This window comes from Serinus canaria, chromosome 4 (genome assembly GCF_022539315.1).
Source record: "Serinus canaria isolate serCan28SL12 chromosome 4, serCan2020, whole genome shotgun sequence".
Taxonomy (NCBI): Eukaryota; Metazoa; Chordata; class Aves; order Passeriformes; family Fringillidae; genus Serinus; species Serinus canaria.
Window position 1 is genome coordinate 18,428,730 of NC_066317.1, and position 18,868 is coordinate 18,447,597.

Consider the following 18,868-nt stretch of genomic DNA (forward strand, 5'->3'; position numbering starts at 1 on the left):
GGCTAACAGGTCCTAGGATAATTCCAATTAAATGCATTTGTGTTTAGGGACCTCACAAGACAACAGCAGAGGGACTGGAGAAAGGCACTGAGCTGAAAAATAGGCTTTGTATGCTGGTGGGGAGGAAAGGGAGGTGCATCATGGGGAAGCAGGGAAAGTCAGGTCTTGCCAAGCTCAGGAGATACTCAATGACAAAGTTTCCTCCTGTTGCCTACAGTGACCATCCAAATGCTTCAGCATTGCTGAAATACTTCACAAGCACTTGTCAGTGGTTTAGACATGTTGAATCATAGGTTAACCAGTTAATTGATGAGTACAAGTAGGATCCCTGACCTTCCCAAGGACTAAGGTTGTTAGTCCTTGTTAGTCTTGTTCACACCATCACTGCTGCCTCATCAGACTGTTGCTACAGCTAAGCCAATAAAAACACTTCAGTTTTTCAGTCAGCTTCGTAATTCATACTCAGACATGGTCCTGAGTGTCTTGTAAGCACTGAAATTTTCTTCTCCTGTTTCATGGTAAGATATAAAGCTGTCTAATCTTGAAATCCAGACACAACTGATATGTTCTTCAACTGCTTGATGTTTTTGCTTGGATTTCATTTTTCTTTTTTACTTTTCTGTTTAGCAGATCTTCAGACTACTGTGACTTGCTGATTTTCTTGTGGCACAAAGAAAATTTGGCACAAATTTATACAACACCCCCAATTTCTGCAGCAAAAGAACACTCTTTAATCTGCATCACTCAGAATTGAGGAGGAGCTTTAAAGAGGGCTGTCTGTATGGCTTTAACTTGACCCCAAATGCAGATGCATCATTATATAGTCCTTAATGACACAATTACACAGTATTTTTCTTCTGAGAACCCCTTGGCAATTTACCACATGAGGAGTGTTTTCATCTTTGCTGTTGAGTCTCTCCCTGAGCCTTGTGCTGGACGATCAGGCTGGCATATTTCCTGCAGAAGATTCAGTCAGAGGAACAAAAGGGACCAACCCCTCTGTTCCCCCCACCCCAGCCCTTGCCCTAAACACAGTCACTGGTGAATCCAGCCATTTGTTTCTGCCAGAGTCTAAGGAGCCTGAGAGACATTAGGTTCCTATGATTGTTGGCTGAGGAAGGGAAAGAGGTGATTTTCATGTCCTCCTGCAGGGTTAATATGCCTGTAGGCTCACACCAGTTTCTTCTCCTTAAAATCCATGCCCTTACCCCAGGTGTCCTTGGCTCTGCAGTACTGGAAACAACTGCTTTTTTCCTGGTACTCATTCCCATGTTGGTGCTGGCCATCTATAATTATTCTGCCTCCTGGCCTATGATTTTTTTTTTAAATCTTGCAGTTCCCTGGGGCAGAGCAGTGGCTCTGTGAATGCTGGAGAGCAACTAGCAGCAGCGTGAGAAATTGAATTCCTCGTAAAAAAAAAAATTAAATTTCTAAGTGAGACATCCTGTCCTGAAACAACAGAAAAAAAAAAAAAAAGCCAAACAGGGGAACAAGTAAAATTTGCTCTTCTTAGTAATAGGGTAAAGCTGGAGTGCATAATAAGGCGGTTCCTTTCCAAAATCAGGGGTGGGGCTAGAGCATCCAGGGTCCTTCACAACACTCTCTTTGGCATAAAACTCCCTTTTTATGGACTAGAAAAGGGATTATGACTCTACAGAGTCAAGAGGTCCAAAGTCTCATGGTATCCTGGGAGGGGAAAAGAAATTAAAGATTGCATAATATGCAGATTGCCATTAGTTTGACCTGTGCAAAGCACAGGAATCTTGTCATCCCCCAAAGTTTGGGCAGCTGTTCAGACTGTGCACTGTTGTAGTTTCCTATTTAAACATGTAAATTGCATTGTTAATAAAATGCACAAGGGCTTGTATCAGCTCATGATTACAGTCTGGGTTAGCTGATGAAGAGATTAAGTGCTTGAAGAGATCTATGTCTCCTTGTCTGGCTTAGTATCCAGGAGCATCCCTGCTTGTCCCTTGGGGATGGGAGAAATGGAATGCTGTGAAGGTTTTGCGGAGAGGCAGGCACTGTGGGCTGGCAGGGAGGATGAGAAAGTGAAACTGGCCCCCAAATTAGCTCAAGGTCTAACAAAGTTAGGTGGAAAGGACTCGGCAAAGTGCTGGAAGGAAGAATATTCCTGGTATTTGTTACCAAATCAGATGGGATGTTTTGGTGACACACATAGAAAAGAGGGCCCCAATAGCTTTGAAACAGATCTGCAGAGCACTGATGAGAGACTGCACTGGCCATGCAGACTCACAGCAGATTGCCTGCCTTGAGAACCGAGGTGGATGCAGTGCCTCTCTAGCATCACTGCTGCTAGGAAATGAGGAGAAAAACCTCTTTAGGTGCTCTTTTCTCACTTCTCACTAGTTTTCTTTGCCATTATGATGCAGATCTTGTGTCCTGCTATCCTGAAGGCAGTAGATGGTGCTATTGATAGCACTATTAATGCATATGTTAATCAAGTAAAAGTATCCCTAGATGAACCATGCTAAATGTTTGTGTTTTCCTCATGTTTATCATCTCAAGGAACCTCAAGGCACTTGCCAAAATTGAAAGCCTGCATTTTTATGTCAGTTCATGTTCAACCTCAGTGCAGCCACTCTTGTGTGAGCCCACGGGCTCTGCTGCAGAGAGAAGACAGAAGATAGCACACTGATGGTAAATGACAAAGAGCCTTGCTACTCCAAGTCCCACTGAGCCTTGAAAGAATTTCAGGAAGAATGATGCAAAACAAGCGAGGCTGGAATCTGGCAGGGCTAATATAAATCAAACTAATCTCTCAGTTTTACAAGAGAGCCCTTCACAACTTGAGGTCAGGTTGCCATCTCCATTATCTCTTGGGAAGAGCTGTTCTCAAAAGCCAGCACTGATTATCCTGTTGGCACATGGTAGCTACTCTGCTGCTTCTAAGAATGGGGACTTGTGATCTTGGTCCCATTACAATACTTGACTGTTATCAGTCTCACAGTAGCAGCTTAGGCAAAAGCCATGGTTCCCCGGGGAGGAAGAGATGGTGCAAAGATACAGCTCTTGCCGGAAACGATTTACAAATGCAACTGCTCCACCCTGAGAAATTAAAGTACATCAGCAGTATCACAAAGCTGACAACACTGATTTCTGACTCCAGATCAGTCGTATTTCCAGGAACCAACGGAACTCCTTTTGCACCCTACACAAAGTTGTCATTACAGTCACAATCCATGCATCCTAACAGAGATGCTAACAAAAGAATGGGCCAAAATACACAGCAAAGTGTCCCCAAGGATGCTGAACTGGCCAGCTCAGCAAGACACTCAGCAGAGTGCTTTGTGTTACCAGGCTTTGTGGAAAACATCTGATGCCTCATAAAATCAAGAGTCAAATTTCTATTTTTTGAAAGTGTCAGTGCTCATAGGAAAGACAGCTCCTTATCTGTGAAAAAGGTGCTCAGAGCCAAGAGGAGTTCAAGTTTTTCTGCACATCTTAAGTCTTCTGTGTTTTAAAATCAATGTTTCAGGGCTGTATACAGCCCTTTTCCAAATGCATCCGAACACACATCCAGCTCTGCAAAACACATGCCAAGCATGAGAACATCAGTCTGGTCCAGCTCCTGATCCACTTTAAAATTTCCAGTATTTTCTATAATTTTCCTTTGTCAGCAGCAATTCTTTATATTGATCTTTTGAATGTGTACAATTTTTTGCTCAGAGAAGATTTATAGAGCAGCAGATTGTGTTTGAAGCCTTCCACATTGATGGAAATTAAAGGTCTATCTCCCAAGGCTTTTAAATACTTGTTTAACTTTGGGCATATGAGCAGTGCTATTCAGCAAAGGGATATTCGTGTGGTTTGCACAATAGCTGGATAAAAATACAAGATGCTCAAGTGAAATTCATGAGATTACATATTTTCTTAAAAAAAATAAACCTACAAGAGGAATACTACTTGGCAACATGTTTTAGGAAGGGAAAGAGGACCTGGTGACAAGGAACACACAGTCCTGAGGAACAGAGTGTGTTTTGTCTCACTCTTTATAGGTTAGACTACCCTTAAATAACCCAAGATCCTGAGACCTGGAGAACTGGGAGGGGCCAAGTGTTTGTAAAACAGCTGCACAGCAAAGGACGTGGGGATCCTGGTGCACACCAAGCTGACCATAAGTTATAATCGTGCTCTTCCAACAAGGAAGCTCACCAAATTCTTCAAGAGAAATTACAAGGAGTATTGCCAGCAGGATGTGATCCTTCCTCCAGCACTGGTGAGACACATATGGAGTGCTGAGTCCAGCCCTGGGCTCCCTATACAAGGAACATATGGATTTACTGGAGTGAAACCAGGGGATGGGCCAGAAGATGATGAAGGGAATGGACCGTCTGTCATACAAGGAGGAGCTGCGAGCTAGGACTGTACAACCTCAAGAAGAGACAGCTGAGGGAGGAGCTCATCAGTCTGTAAAAATATCTGATATGGAGGGAAGGGATAGAGAAGATGGAGCCCAACTCTACTCAGGGGCTATCCAGGGACTGAACAAGAGGCAATGGTCACAAATGGAAGTACATAAAATCCCATTCAACTATAAAATGAGACATATCTTTTTTTCCCCTTCCTGTGAGAGTGGTCAAACGCTGGCAGAGGTTCCCCAGAGAGGTTGTGACCTCTCCATCATTGCTGGTACTCAAAACCCAACTGGACATGACCTTGAGAAACCTGCTCTGACTCTGCTCTGAGCTTAGGGGTTGTTCTCAACAGATAGGCCAGCAGCAGCTGCCACAGATCCCATGCTAAATTCAGATTTACATTAAGATTTTTCACCTTACTTTTCCTGTAAAATAAAACTTCTAAAGTATAGCAGCATGGCTGCTTTGTTCAGCTCAACCATGAAATAATGGTCATTAAAATATACTCAAAGTGAAGGCACTAACAACCAATGATCCTACAAGTGATGGTTTGTGCAGAGCTGACCTTTTAGTCTTTACTCTGTCTTTTCCAATGCTACTGTGCTTCCATTAGAATCTAAATGGACAGTATTGGTTTAAGTCTAAAATGCCTGAATGAAAGATACAACCTAGCACAATGGAGTTACATCTGCTTTCTCCTTTTAACTTCTGCCTGCAAGGTTACAGGAACAATAAAAACATCTGCTCTCCTGCAAAAGTCCTTTCTGTTGCCAACTAAATTGTTGCACTAAGTAAGGCCTGCTCCATAGTTTCCTCTTTTATCACAAAAGCAGCAGATGCATTTTAAACTTGCAGCATAAGCCAGTGAAACTCCTGGAACACTTATGGTTCCTCTAGTGCAGGCTGAGTCATATTAGCACCAAGGTGCTGGGAAGCCTGAAACGCTCTTAGAAATATTGACTCTGTTGGTGAATCAAAGACTGAGTTATCCAGGTCTGACTAATTGTCAGTCTTCTGCAGACAGAGGAGATTGGCTGACCTCCCTCACCATTCAGGGGAAGTGTTTAAATGATCAAATAACACAAAATTGCAGAAAAGAAAAAAAGGAAGTTTGCTGTGGAAAAGAACCGAGTATTACTATTTGACAGACTTTAATGACTACCATCAAACTCATTTCAGCCATATTCCAGTCATGTCAGTTCAGTTCAGACCTTAATTCTAATGTCTTCCTGGTTTTGTGGTGGGCTTGGAAGTACAAGGTTCACAGTTGGAATCTGATCTTAAGGGTCTTTTTCAACCTAAATGACTCCATAGTCTATAGTATAATAACAAATGCACACATACACTATTATTGTCAGTGCTAAAGTTTTTGCAGCAGCAAAAGCACCAAACTAGTATCTGGGCAAGCCTTGCATTAGCAACAAATTATTTCAATCAATATTTACTTTGCCAAGAATCAAACCCAGGAAGATCTACAGATCAAGGGAAAACAAGAAATGCTGGTAATGTGTGCAGAAAAGCCAGTCACTTGGGTACCATATGAACAGTTTCATTTTCCCATTAGGAACTAACACAGGAGTCATCCACCACTACTTTGTGCAGTTGCTCATGATTTTGGTATCCTAGAGCCACAGAAACCAGATGCTCCAAACAGCAGCTCTCGCTCCTACCCTATGGAGATGATCATTCTACAAAGAGGAGACTTCATCTGGTACCAGCCATACTGTTTTCTTGTTTGGAATCTAAAGCAGTGTTGAGATCAAGTCAGTAAAATTGGTTTTCTCAGGCCTTGGAGGTTACAGGCTAAAATTTGAGTTGCTGTTTTAAGCTACCTTTCACTTTAGGAAGTACTTATTGCTGTGAACACTGTCCTCCTTTTCCACTTAGTTCAAAAGAAAGGTGAAAATTTGGAAACATTTCTGCCAGGTTTAGTTTGTTTTTTTTTTTTTTCTCCCTTCTGCATTCCCAGCGATAGAAATGAACCAGAACAAAAGGAAGGGCCAGGCTGAGCCCCTCTCTTGCAGTTGGCACACAAACACTCTCATTAACCAAATGCATTGTAGCCTGACTGCTGACAACACAGAGCAGGAGCTGAATCACAGCTGAGCAGGGCTAGACAGAGCCTGAGTTTGATGTAGAAGACATTTTTGGAGTCAGTCCAGCAACACAAAACCTCTTTTCTAACTCTGCATGTCAGGAGTTAACAGTCTGAGAGGAGCAACCTGCCAGGTACTAAATGAGAACACTGCTGAGGCTCACAATAGAAAACCAACAAAACTTCTGATCAGTACAAAAATACCATCACTGGAGGTTTTTACTCCTTGTTGATTTGTCTTAGAAAGTTTTTACCTAATTTTCAGCTGGTCATTTCTATAGAAAAAAAAAAAAAATCTATAGAAGTTTCCTACAGTGAATGAAGCAGAATTTAGAGAAGCATTACAGAGCCCACATGTCATCCTTTCACAGACTACAAATAGTGATTTGACAGTGTTTGAAGTGTTCAAAGTGGTTTTGCTGTTACACATACAGTATTTTAGTTTATAATCCTAATTATAAGTTTCCAAATCACTTACCTAGTTGCAAAAAAATCCTAGAGGAATAAAAGACAGAAAACAGAGGTAAATAGTTTACATGTGTTGTCATGAAGATTATGGCATTTTTGGTGATGTTTCAAATATTTCAGATAGGCAGTACTGACACATTTATTCAATGGAAAACAAAATAGGAATAGCTCAGATTATTACTTTATATACCCATTGTACACACTTTCCACTGAACCATGAAGTTAATCTCTTCTTACCAACGCTGATTTATTACCACTTTTGCCTGCAAGAGCATATGTATAAAACATTACATCACAGTAATATTTGCCCTTTCTACAGCCAAACCAAGGGCCAAAATACCCGGTATGGATAACACTGACCTCCCACAGCTGCTCTCAGGTATTGATGTTATGTGGACAAAAAGAGAATGAGTGGGGAGTGAGCAGAACCTCTATATCCTTGGAGAGCTTTTGCATCAATCATTTCACAATTTTAAAAGACAAATGTTTAAAAATTAGCAATGGAAGTGTTTACACTCCCAGCCCACTGCAGCCAGTGTCTCTGTGGCACAGTAGGTAGGAGGAAGCTCAGCATAAAAGCTCTTGGAATGTGCATGTAAAAAGGGATAGTATTTCATGAAGTTAAAACATTGCCTCAAAATGCTGCTGGAACAGCACAGCTCTTGTTTCCAGGATTGGAGGGAATATTGAAGCACCACCAGATTGCATCTATAGAAAATTTTAGCAGTTCTTGATATCTTGTTTATGTAACTCATTTACCCATGGCTAGAAAGAAGAGTTCTTAAACAACTGGCAGTTGCTTAACGTTTTCCTGGACTGACTGGTTTGGTAGCATTTGCATTCTGCAGTCCAATCATAACTTCTTCCACTAAGAAACCCACCAACCTCTGTCTGCTTGATTTGTGTAAGAGATTCTATACATATGGTCTAGTTCAAATAGAAGTAAGAGGACTTTTAAATCCTGCAAACCTTGGCATTAAAGCTAAATATGTCTTAAAATCCTTCTTGGACCAGACTTGAAAGCCTGTGGAAATATTTAGGAAAATCATGTTGATGGTAAAATAACCTAAGCCATCAGGAAGGAGTAAAGAGTCCAATTTGGTGATAATGAGAGAAGGTCTGAGCTCTGTTTATACTGTTTAACTCTATTGAGTTAAAATCATAAGAGACTTTTAATTTTGCTCTGGGTTTCTCTATCAGAATAAAACATTTTGTGTGGTTTCAAAGGCACTTCAGATACAATAGTGGACAGGCAGTGCTGATAGATGGCTCCTGTGCTATTACAGGACATCTCTCACACACATACCTGGACTGTTTCTCACTGCTGTTTCTTTAAAGATGACAGACATGTTCTCATTCAGAAAGGCTGTCTATTTATATAATCCCCTTAACACAGCTTCCTTCACTGCTCTGTAGAAGCTTTATCCAAACAGGAAGGAGGCCAGTGTAATCTGAAGGATGCTTTGAAATGAAATTATGAATTCAGGCATGTCTGCTGGGAAGGCACAGGGGGCACATGGCTAATCCAATCCATGAGTATTGTTCCCAGTTAGCTTAGCCATGCGATTTTTAGCTGGGGACACCAATGCACTTTGCCAGAAACAATGCACTCAAAGTGGCATCTATATACCTAATGGTTTATAAACATGTTCTAAGAAATTAACATCAAGAAAGAAAATGTGCTGGGGGCCTGCTGCTGCTGTCCAGGAGACTGCAGCGAAGAAGGAGGATGGAGTGAACAGCAGATAGCCTTCTTGAGTCAACACTGTCCCAGCAGAAAGAGGTGTGTGTGCTTGACACATCTAAAGACAAGAGTGTCACAACATGCCCAGTCACCAGAGTAACCCCTTATTTGTCAGTCAGGGGTGTTGCCCCACTCTGAGCTTCATGGTGGATGTGGAGGTGTCTGAGGGGTCCTCAGGGACCACAGGGATGCCTTTTTGCTCTGGGACTCAAATCCAGCCTGCTGCTGGAGGAATGCATTACCCAGACGTTGTGTTGCTACCCACTGGCTCAGTCTGCAAACACAGCAGGACAGACACTTGAAGACTTGCCCTGCAGGATGCTACTTGCAAGGTATCCTGCTTTTTAGCTGGGCCTCAAAGTTAGCATATACTTGGTTCTGATGGGTTTTTTTTCTGCTGGGAATTTAGAGGGAAAGACAACATGCTCCTCAAGGGAAAAAAAATCTTCTGAAATCAATATAATTATAACATATAATACTGAGCAAAATGTTTGGGTCACCCCTCTTGTATCCATTTCTGGCCTTTTAAGGCCCTACCTGCCAGAAAGAATAACATTACAAATTAATCTAAATGCAGTTGTCTGAGACCTCAGTTTCAGCATAGTGAAATGCTGCCTGGTGAAAGTGATGGGCTTGCTGTTACTTCTGCCCTCCTTAAAATTGCTGTTTTCATAGTACAGTTTCACTGCAAGACATTTATTCTTTATAAAGATTTGGCAAATAGGAGCAAAACTAGGTATTAGAGCACTGGAATAACTACATTAATTCCCTGCAGAGAATGGTGCAGAGGAGACCCTCATAGCTTATGCTTTAAATCCAACACTAAAAAGACAGTCTCAGCTTGTCCTTTAAAAAAAATAATAAAAAAGCTGATCCACAACGACTTGCCAAGACTCACTGGACTTCCTTTTGTTCTTCTCCTATGTCCCTGAATCTGGGTACATCTGAGGACATAAAGATATGCTATTAAAGCCTTAAGTTAGCCTACATTCACTCATCTAATTATTTCTACAGGTAACATAAGGCACAGCTAATAGTAAATTTAAGGGGAATTTAAGATACTGCTTAGAGCTAAGGCAGCAGTGCACTTTTTCCTTGTCATTGAAACCAACTGCAAAAAATGGACACTGATGATGAAGTAATGTTTGATGATCAAGTAATGCCAGTGCAGCGTGGCAGCATAGTTCAGCCATGAAATACTCTTCCACATATCATCACGGATGACAGCCACTTCCCCTCTAACAAGCTGAAGATCTGCTGTAAAAGACAGGAAGCTTTAGAAATCAGAAGAGAGAAACTAGGAGGTACTGAAAGAGCTGCCAAAGAAATGCTTGACCTTGAAACAAGGATGACTTCTCCTGATGAGGAGCTCTCTTGCTTCCACATGCACAGTCCTCTAATTGCTTAAACATCCGGACCCTGAGCACTCCTCCCCTCAGGGCTTAGCTCTGCTAATTGAGCCCATTACTCCCTGGATCTCAACCCGGGTGTAAAAAATAACCGGGGGACAAACCTGGAGCTTTAGCATCTCCCAGTCAATCTTGCATTCACAGAGACAGAAGACCCACAGATGTAAACTGAGTGTTTGCCCCATTCCTCCACCTGTTTCAAGTGAATATACAGGCAATGCCAGCTCTGCCTCTACAACTGGGCTGTTTCTTATCAGTCCAGATGCCTCAGGCTGTTATTAGCTATTATGCTATTGATCATCATTATCTCTCAGAAACATCTTCAGAGCGAGGTTTGAATTTGCAGATGCTCTCTGCCTCCCAAACCAGCTCTGCTTGAACAGACCCATGAAATCTGGAATGTCAAATGCCCATTACCATAGACTTTCACTACAATTAACCCCCTGATGACACTCGTGGTGAAGGGAATGAGCTGCCCTCAAAGCACTTCTGGAGATGTAATGTGCTCACCCAGAGCTGTGAACTTCCAGCTGAAAAATTAACCCAATATACACTCATGGGAATAGGATGAAAAGGTCATTTGATGGTGATTAGCAACACCCCAAGCCTTCTGTTCAGTGTTATTAGCAACCCCACACATAGCAGCTGTGAGGGATTTCTGTGCCTTTCTGGTAGAGATCCCATTGCTGGACTGGGTTTACACGGAGAAGTGCATGTGTTAACCAGGCACAAAGCTGCCATCAGGGCTGTGTGTAAGAGAGCAGCCTTTCCCAAAGCAGAGGGGAAGCAACAGGACCCCATGGCAGCAGTGGTTTTGGGCCCTGCATGTGCTGAGGAAGGAAATGCCCAAGAGACTCCAGGAATCAGAGGGAGCTCAGGGGACAGGCTTTGGCTCTGCCAGCTGGGGTTGTGAAAGTCATATCCAGATGTGGAAAGAGCTACAGCAAGCAAGAAACTCCCCCAGTCACTCCTGAATATAAACACCATGACAAGCAAATGACTAACTAAATCAAGGGCACTTCAGGAGAGGGTGGCATTAACAGCTCAGTCAGCTTCTGCTGAGTGACTCTATGTTCAGGTGACAGCAAGAAGGTCATTCAGGAGGAAAGAGCCCCTTTGAACCAAGCACTGTACAGCCTGGGGTGGTTTCCCTACATCACTCCCAATCTGCAGTTGCAGGAAGACTGTAGCAAAATAGAACAGTGAAACAAAACAACTTGGGGTGAAAAAACAGTCAATAAATTCAGCTCTGTTAACTCTGAGCATGGAATTTCTGACAAAGGCTCAGTTAAACTCAGCCTCAAGATGTAACAGTCATATGCCTAACCTCCCCCAAAAAGGACAAAGCTCACTCTATCCACAGGACAGCTGTCAAGATCCAGACCTTAGGTATATGGGGTTTTTCAGATTCAAAGTTAATTCATCAGTAGCTATAAAGGACTGATGGCATTTTTGCAGTCAACAGCACTCTGTTCATTAATTCCAACAGATAATCTGGCCCTTAGGGTTTGATTCAGACACAAATCTTTAATCAACTAAATGCCAACATGAGAAGCTGCAGATGCATTTGTAGACAGCTCATTGATTAGAACAGGAAGAAAGAGGTGATTTTTCCACATATGTTAACCAGCCATACCGTTTTATTGTTTTCAAATCCAACTCAGTCAGACCTAATATGACTCTTAAGAGGAAGCTACATAAACCAGAGTCCCTGCCCTTTAGTATAAAAGGACAATGCAGTGCAGCTGAGGAGTATGATGTGAATGATTATTCTCAATGCACTGCAGTCTCATTACATTCCAGGGCAGTCATCCGAGTCGATTGCAATGTCCAGAGCACTGGCAATTGCAGTCCAGGGGCTGGCTGAACTAAAAGCCAAAGAGGATGCTGAAGAATAGGTAAATGCAGATTCCCTCTGCCTTTCAGAGGGGAATTAAAGCTCTTAATTTTGCTTCCTGGTCAGAATCTCCCTGAAGAGCAATGCTGCTGTGCTCGGGTGCCCAAGGTTCTCCTGGAGTGCCCACAGTCCAGGAATTTTTTTAGTCTTATCAACCTTTAAGATTAAAGAGCAGAGCTAGAGATAAGACTTGCAGAGGGAATTCTAACTGAAAAGGGAAAGTAGAGGTAGGATTAAGCCAAAGGGAATCCATTCTCTGCAATTCCCACGTGTGATCTGAGGAAGAGTACCACATTAACATAACATCCCACCTGGCCTGGACAGGAGGGAGCTGTATTTTCTCAGGCAAGGCAAAAATCCCAGGCAGGGCTGGCTGCTGGCCAGCTGCCAGGCTGTGTCCCCTTGCAAAGGGACAGCTTGGCCCAAAGGCCAGCATGGAGGCAACAGGCAATTTGCTCCTTCAGGCTTCCCCCAACCTTGTCCTTTGTCAAGAATGGCCGTGGCCACCTCCTTTCCTAGTGATGCAGGCAGGAATGGAAGCTGACATTGAAGAGTAAGCAAAGCATGAACTGCTTGAGGGCAGCCTGGGCTGTGCCTCATTCACCCTTCTGCAATGTGCAGTGTCCCCACACAGCATCAGAGATGGAGAGGTGCCACTGGGTGATGCTACTGCAGGTTTGTGTGGCAGATGCTTGGGCAAATTGAAAGACAAGCATTGATTTACACATTCTTCCAAGGAAGCATCATTATTTAATGCATTTAATCAGGTTCCCAATTCATTCATTTTGTCTACTTAGCAAAGGGATGCCAAGGCTGTCAGCCTCCACTCACTGGAGATCAGCCTGGAGGCCTTTGCTCTCTGTTGAGCTCTGTGGGAGGTGAGCAAGCTCAGCTTCTGGAAGGAATTATTTTCTGGGAGATTGTGTCCTTTGAGACATGGAAAACCCCAGTGACAAGAAGGTCTTCTGTAGGTTTAATCATCAGAAAGCACTGTCCTAGACACCTGAACAGATTCTTTGCCTAATATATGCCAGAAAAACATGCAGACTAATTTCTGCACCCAGCTGACTGAGCTAGAACATACTGGTCTTGTGTGAAACACTCCCAAGAGATTTAGTTGAAGAATATTCCTGGACTCTGCCACTGACACTATTTGATATCTGACAGCCAGCATTGTCTCATACATTGCACCTTGTCCAGGCCATGAGGTGATGAACAGCTGGTAGTTTTAAAAACCCCAAACCTGAGCACTTCCCACATGGAAGAGAATAGGGTTTTAGTGCTTGGGCTCAGTACAAAAGCTATAAAACGTCCTGCAGTGTGACTGCAGCATTTTCTGGCTCCCCTGCTATCATCCCATCTAAGAGACTAGCATTCTCTTAAAATAGAGGAGCAAGTGCCTGCACCCTCTGTTGTAAGGGACAGGGAAGCAAAGACTTTCTCTAAATGGCAGGTAATTAGAAGGCTAAGAAGCCTCTCTCTCTGTCTCTCTCAGACCTTAAGGCTAAGGCTTGGAAGACCCATGCTGGGGTCATAAATCACAAGCTGAAACTTACCTACACAGTAGTCCCCAAAATTCCCTGATGTCCAATGGCTTTGGAATAGCCTACAATAAAAGTGGCATCTAAGCAAATGAGATGCCACAAAACTGCCTCCACAACTGACAAACTGGCTGCTTTGAGGGGAATTCATACAAGGTGACACAGTCCTAAAGCTGACCCCTCCATTGCTGGTTCAGCAGGCAGAGACAGCACTGCTCACTGGAATGAGACATGTGAGAGCTAAACCTTGGGCCAACACAGTTGCCCTCTTTACTATAAATTGTAGAGCAATGCAAGAGTCCTGCCAGGATCAGCTGTTTCCTCTAGATTTCTGTCAAGCTTTGACAGCTCATTAAAAGTTAGGAGGGGAAAGGGTTTGATTTGCTTCACTTAGAAGCAAAGCTTAGAGGCTTACCCTTTTGCACAAACAATAAAGAAAAAATGACCTTCACTCTTCCCAGCTTTTCTATGCTGCACCATAGCTAACAGCAGGGGAGGACCCAGTTCTGTGCACAATTATTGCCAAAAGTCTTTTAGAGCTTTAAAATTGATTCTCCAGTCAGATACTAATTTGCACTGCAAGAAAAGATTTAGAGCTACCTGCAGGTTTAAGGCATACAGCCACATCGATTATGCTGAAAGCATTTCAGGCAATCTTTGCAGCTTGGAGAGTTAACATCACATTTCCCTCCACCCTGTTGGAATCCCCCCACAGACTCCTACAAGGGCAGATCCACTGCAGGCCCTGCATGCCAAAGGTAGAGTGTGAGCTAGAGTTAAAAATCCATGTGACAGCATGGCTGGTGCTGGCACTGCCAGGAACTGTCATGGTGTTTGTGTGCAGTGTGTTAGTGTGGCATTAAAATCAATGTGTGCTCTGCATTCCTGCAGGAAGTGCTCAGTCCCTGGTAAACAAGGCAGGCAGGGCTAGGATGAGAGACAGAGGACTCAATAACTCTGCTCTATTTAAAAGAGATCTCATTTAAAATACATGGCAATTTCATGTATCTTGCCAAGAACATCCAAAATACCGGAGCACCTTTTTGTTCTTCTGTTAGAGCTTTAATGCTAAAAAAAGTGCTGACAATATCTTTTTTATGCAGGAAAAAGCTTTTATGTCACATTTCTCGAATACTCTAGGAAGTGACCCAATCAATCTACATCTGCCTTTTCTATTTCTCAAACCTCAGTCAAAACATTCTTCTCCCATTAAAACCAGTGCAAACAATCTACCAGGGATTTCTTACTTCTTTTTACAGCTGTGTCTGATGGCAAGAAAAAGAGAGGGAAACAGTAAAACTTCTGGGGAAAGCCTGGCCTTACAGAGTTTTGTATGCCTCTCTGGTAAGTCCACACCCTTGAGTCACTCTGCACTCCCTGGGCTGCCCTGGCTGATGGGGGCACAGACACAGCTGCTGCAGCCTTAGCTCTTTGTCCTTCTGTTCTCTGGACCTAACTCTACTTGTTCTTACTCTTGGCTGGCAAAGCAAGCCCCATACATTCAGCCAAGCATCTCAAACCACCTCATTCCTCTGCTGGGAATCAAAACCTCTCCCCGAAGCTGCACCTTTTAATTGCTATGCATTAATAACACCATACACTCCATGTAGCACAATATGCCCACATCTGAGTCCCTCCTCTCAACTCAGACCCTCCACCCTCTCCTCTTGACAAAGTTTCACAGCCCTTTGAACCAACCTCAGATAAAGGCATCACATTTGCAAGAATTCCATGTTGTACCTTACCTGCAGCATAGACAGTCTTGTTTGGAAGCTTTCCCATCTCTCCTGAGGGGGATCTTTAGCCCACTGTTATACCTAAGTGTCTGCTACAACTCACTGCATCCTCATCAAATGCCTTTAGGCTCATGGCTCCTATCTCCTGCTGCTCACCAAGCTCAAGTAATGAAGAGAACTCTGCCCCTGCTCTCTCCCCACCTGTTAGAGCTTCACTGCCTCCTGAGCTTAATGCACATCACCAATACACCTGGTGTTTGCAAAGGTGGGGAAAAATGGGAGCCTCCTTTCTCACTGTCCTTGCCAAGTCCAACCTGCCAAGGTCACTGGTTAGAAACCAATCTTACAGGAAAGCTGCTCAGAGGCTTCTCATCTAAATGGATGTTTTTCTTTAAATGAGCTATAGATCATTTTCATGCACATTGCAGCATGTTGGAAAACATGTCAATCACTTATTTTTGAAAGCCAAAGAGAACTGTTTTAACAATGCTGAAATGCCTTTGCAAAAGATAGCTCATCTGCCTGGAAGGTGTGGAGCATCCTAGGAAAAGGAGCATTTAAACCTGCCCATTCCTTTCTCCACAGAGCTTTCGCTTTAAAGCTTTCTCTTTTCTCTCAAGCAAAGCTCTGCACTAAGGTTCTCTTTCTAATCACACTTGTTTGTTGTACATGCTGCATTCTCAGGCAAGGACACTGAAACCAAGCCTCTTTTTCCCCCTAGCATCAGGAAATGCGGGAATTTTGGAGGGTTGGTTGGGTAGATAACCTTTTAAGGAAATAGGTCACAGCACTGAAAGACTCAAATAATTTATTCAAGCAAAACTTGCCAAACAAGTTAAAGAAGTATGAAAGCTCTTCTGGGGCTGGTATTGAATGTCTCACAATAACAGAAAATTGTGTGATCAGAGCAGACTGCCAGGAAAGAGCAGTGTGTACATTGTGCCACTCTATGTGTGCTTGGACAAGTAGAAGAGACAAGTGTGCCCCAGTAGAGGGAGGAATCAATGAAAGCATTCTTCCATTTTCTATTTGAGCCTACCTTGGAGACAGAAAGGATCAGCTGTGCTGAAGCTGGACACAACCTCCATATGTGCAGCTATTAAAAAAGCTGAATCTATACCACATAGCTCTCCTTTTGTCAGGGGTAGGTTCTACAAAAGCTCAGCAGAAATTAAGAGCATTTAGGGAGTGCCTTCAATTTTGGAGGCTCTCTCTACAGTGCCATCAATTAGCTTGCAGTAGCTATTCCAGCCTGTATTGAGGCAGGCTGGAAAGAAAATACACAAATGAAATGGCACAGATTTTCTCCCTGAAAGCAAAGGAATGTACATTATGAGATGTTCACTGCAGCTTTGACCATTTGGAAAGTGTGCCATCTCAGAGAAATATCCAGTAGAAAAAAAAAATAAATAGGGCTGCTTTTTGCTCCACCTGTGCTACCAAAAGGGAACAGGCCAGAGAACCTGGCTTTGGCTTTGCAAGGGCAGAGAGATGAGTGACAGATCAGGAAGAAGCTACTTATTCACATCCAGCCCAGGAAGGAAAAGGCATGTAGTTGCACTTAGTTTAGTGATGTCAGGATATGTCCCCAAAGCACAGGAATATGTCCCCAAAGCACAGGAATGTACATTAGGAATGCAAGGCCAATATCACTCAGGGCAACGTCCAAAAAGTGAGGAGCAAATGAGAGTGAAAAACCAACCACTTCACTCTTCAGCTGTCCTTCATCATCCACTGAGCCAAGCTGGAAAGGTGGGTGAGTTTGCAAGGGGAGAGAGCGACAGGACTGTCAGCTCCCAGGATAATAAAGCCCAAGATGAGAATGCAGAGGATAGTGCTGTCAGAGGGCTTCAGCCACAGTGAGTGCATTATTCCTCTCTAAAATAAGATGAGTGCAGGAAGGAGGTATAGTCTGTCAGTGCATAAGCTGTACAGCAGGAAAGTTAGGGTGAATACCAGGAAGACTTTCCCAGCAGGAAAATGTGTAAGCATGCAGAACTATGTCAGTGAAGGGAAAGAGATAGACCTGTATTAAAGGATATTTCATGTAATGAACCAAAATTAGAGCATATTTTGCATTTGCCTTATGTGGTTTGTAGGACTCATTACAGGGGGCTTACTTAAACTGCTCTACAGATTTTCACTTTCTTAGCCAGCATTTCTCCTTTAAATAGCTGAAGAAGTCACACCAGGTGCAGGGAGATATTTGGATATGACCTGAGCAGCCCTATTTATTTTCCATTTTTTCTTTCCTGCAGCCAGAAAAAAAGGGAAAGCCTTTCCATCAGCCTCTGCCTACGGCACAGGCACTCAAAGTGTCCAAAACCTAAGGGGAGCCCAGGAGTTCAAGTAGGGTGAGTAACCCAGTGCATGGAGACAGTATCTCCCTAGAGGCTTTTCCCTAGCTTAAGACTTATTAAAGTCTTAAAGAATTGTCTCATGAACTGGCAACTCAGTAGCTGTCCTTGAAAAAGTAAGGGACACAAGAAAGGAAGAAACATGAGGAGCTCCCAAACCCCAGAACAAGCAGCTTCATGGATGGTCTCACCTCTGCTGGTTCCTGGGCAGACCTGGTCTCTCCTTCTCACAGCTAGGGTGACACAGTCCAGCAGTTCCTGGCTTAGCCCAGGTGTGGGGGCTTTGCAGAACCCAGCAGATATTCCTGCACACCAGCCATTCTCCACCAGGCACTGAGGGAAAGGTGGGTGCTCAGTGGTTGTGCTCCAGCTGCCAGGGTGTTTTTCAGCAGCCTGTGAGAAAAATGTCCCTATCTGCTCCGCTCACTTATGTCTTTCTGATGTTATGTAAGTAAATGGAGAGAAAAAACACTGCCACAAGCAGGTTTCTAATTAGGAAAAGAAATAAAAAGAATTATGGAATTAAGGCAAAACCTCAGCATGAATGACCCAAATCCCTTCCTTGTGCTGCAATCCACAGCAGGCTATTAGAAGACTTTTTTAAAAAGAAAATCTATCACTAAGATGGCACAGCAAAGTCAAATTCTTTTGTAGGCTGGCACCCGCTTTCCCAAGTAGCTGATCCCACTTAATTTGTCTATTATAAGTGTGAAGGACTTGTAAGTGTGAAGGACTCTTTAGAAAGAGGTGGGCTTTGGGACACAAGCACTCCTACAAACGTTGCTGAAATATGAGTAACAATGGGGCATACCACAGAGTCTTAGAATCATCAAGGTTGGAAGACACCTTTAAGATCATCAAGTCCAATCGTCCACCCTGCACTACCAGGATAACTCCTACACCATTTCCCAGCACCACATCCAGATGCCTGTTGAGCACCTCGAGGGATGGTGGCTTCACCACTTCACTGGTCAACCCATTTGAGTGCCTGACCACCAACGTGGAAAGTATTTTTCTGATATCAAATCTGAATCTCCTGTGCCTCAGCTTAAAGCCATTTCCTCTGGTCCTCACACTGCAGAAGAGACCAGTGCCCACCTCACTGCAGCCTCCTTTCAGAGAGAAGGATGAAGTGCCTCCTGAACCTCCTTTTCTCCTGACAAAACAATGTGAGCTCCCTCCTTGCTGCTCATCAGGCAAGTTCTCTAGACCTTTCACGAGCCTTCTTGCCTTTCTCTGGAC